General features: G+C 35.4%; 1 non-coding gene across 1 annotated transcript; it reads left to right on the top strand.

Moving 5' to 3' along the window:
• Positions 1–1,280: 1,280 nt before the first annotated feature.
• On the top strand, positions 1,281–1,384 carry LOC130952895 (small nucleolar RNA R71). Its single transcript, XR_009075070.1, has one exon. It is a non-coding gene; the product is annotated as a small nucleolar RNA R71 (small nucleolar RNA).
• Positions 1,385–2,670: the final 1,286 nt, after the last annotated feature.

The raw sequence follows: 2,670 nt of genomic DNA, 5'->3' as shown, positions 1-2,670 counted from the left end.
ATTTGTCTGCCAGTTGTAATGAGAACAAGGCAGGTTGTACCTCAATGATCCCCAGCTTCTCCATTACAGAGAGTGGCATAAGATTTATCCCTGACTCTAGATCACATAGAGCTTTTTCAAAGGTCATGGTGCCTATGGTACAAGGTATTAAGAACTTGCCAGGGTCTTGTCTCTTTTGAGGTAAAATTTGCTGAATCCAGGTATCTAGTTCACTAATGAGCAAAGGAGGTTCACTTTCCCAAGTCTTATTACCAAACAACTTGGCATTCAGCTTCATGATAGCTCCTAAATATTGAGCAACTTGTTCTCCAGTCACATCTTCATCCTCTTCAGAGGAAGAATAGTCTTCAGAGCTCATGAATGGCAGAAGGAGATTTAATGGAATCTCTATGGTCTCTATATGAGCCTCAGATTTCTTTGGATCCTTAATAGGAAACTCCTTCTTGCTTGAAGGACGTCCCAGGAGGTCTTCCTCACTAGGATTTTTGTCCTCCTCCTCCCTTGTGCATTCGGCCATATTGATTATATCAATGGCCTTGCACTCTCCTTTTGGATTCTCTTTTGTATTGCTTGGGAGAATACTGGGAGGAGTTTCAATGACTTTCTTATTCAGCTGGCCCACTTGTGCCTCCAGATTTCTGATGGAGGATCTTATTTCACTCATGAAACTGAAAGTGGCCTTTGACAGATCAGAGACTAGATTGGCTAAATTAGAAGTGTTTTGTTCAGAATTCTCTGTCTGTTGCTGGGAAGATGATGGAAAAGGCTTGCTATTGCTCAGCCTATTGCGTCCACCATTGTTAAAGCCTTGTTGAGGCTTTTGTTGATCCTTCCATGAGAAATTTGGATGATTTCTCCATGTTGAATTATAGGTGTTTCCATAAGGTTCACCCATGTAATTAACCTCTGCCATTGCAGGGTTCTCAGGATCATAAGCTTCTTCAGAAGCTGCCTCTTTAGTACTGTTAGATGTATTTTGCCATCCATTCAGACTTTGAGAGATCATGTTGACTTGCTGAGTCAACACTTTGTTCTAAGCCAATATGGCATTCAGAGCATCAATTTCAAGAACTCCTTTCTTCTGAGGTATCCTATTATTCACGGAATTCCTCTCAGAAGTGTACATAAACTGGCTATTTGCAACCATGTCAATGAGTTCTTGAGCTTCTGCAGGTGTTTTCTTTAGGTGAATTGATCCACCTGCAGAATGGTCCAATGACATTTTCGAAAACTCAAATAGACCATAATAGAATATATCTAATATGGTCCATTCTGAAAATATGTCATATGGACACCTTTTGGTCAGCTGCTTGTATCTTTCCCAAGCTTCATAGAGGGATTCACCATCTTTTTGTTTGAAGGTCTGAACATCCACTCTAAGCTTGCTCAGCTTTTGAGGAGGAAAAAATTTATCCAAGAAGGTCGTGACCAGCTTATCCCAAGAGTCCAGGCTATCCTTAGGTTGTGAATCCAACCATATTCTAGCTCTGTCTCTTACAGCAAAAGGGAAAAGCATGAGTCTGTAGACTTCAGGATCAACTCCATTCGTCTTAATAGTCTCACAAATCTGCAAGAACTCAGTTAAAAACTGGTAAGGATCTTCAGATGGAAGTCCATAAAACTTGCAGTTCTGTTGCATTAAAGCAACTAGTTGAGGCTTAAGCTCAAAATTATTGGCTCCAATGGCAGGAATGGAGATGCTTCTTCCATCAAATTTGGACGTTGGCTTTGTAAAGTCACCAAGCATTCTCCTTACATTATTATTTTTGGCTGCCATCTCCTTTTCTTGCTCTAATATTTTTGAAAGGTTACCTTTAGATTGTTGTAATCTAGCTTCTCTTAGTTTCCTTTTTAGGGTCCTTTCAGGTTCTGCATCAATTTCAACAAGAGTATCTTTTTTCTTGCTCCTGCTCATATGAAAGAGAAGAAAACAAGAAAAGAAGAGGAATTCTCTATGTCACAGTATAGAGATTCCTTTATGTTAGTAGAAGAAGAAAGGGGAGAAGAATGTAGAAGAGTGGGTTCGGATATTTAGATGAAGAGAGGTGAAGAGAAGTGTTAGTAAATAAATAAGTAAATAGAATAAGAAAGAGAGGGAGGATTTCGAAAATAATTTTGAAAAGGGGATTAGTATTTTCGAAAATTAAATATAAGATATAATTAAAATTAAAATTTAAAACAATTAAAAAGAATTTTTTTGAAAAAGAGAGAGGTATTTTCGAAAATTGAAGAGGGAAAAGTAGTTAGGTGGTTTTGAAAAAGATAAGAAATAAACAAAAAGTCAAATAGTTAGTTGAAAAAGATATTAAAATCAAATTGAAAAGATTAGAAGATAAGAAGTTAGATAAGATATTTGAAATCAAATTTGAAAAAAATTTTTGAAAAGATAAGATAAAAAATAAAAGATATGTTTGAAAAAAGATTTAATTTTTAAAATTACTTAACTAACAAGAAACTAAAAGATATGATTTTAGAACTTAAAGATTGAACCTTCTTAACAAGAAAGTAACAAACTTCAAATTTTTGAATCAATCACATTAATTGTTAGTGTAATTCGAAAATATGATATAAGATAAGAAAAAGATTTGAAAAGATAAGATTTTTAAAATTGAAATTTGACTTGACTTGTAAGAAACAACTAATTTTGAAAATTTTTGACTAAGTCAACTC

Source organism: Arachis stenosperma, chromosome 9 (genome assembly GCF_014773155.1).
Source record: "Arachis stenosperma cultivar V10309 chromosome 9, arast.V10309.gnm1.PFL2, whole genome shotgun sequence".
NCBI lineage: Eukaryota > Viridiplantae > Streptophyta > Magnoliopsida > Fabales > Fabaceae > Arachis > Arachis stenosperma.
This window is presented reverse-complemented; position numbering and strand designations above follow the sequence as displayed.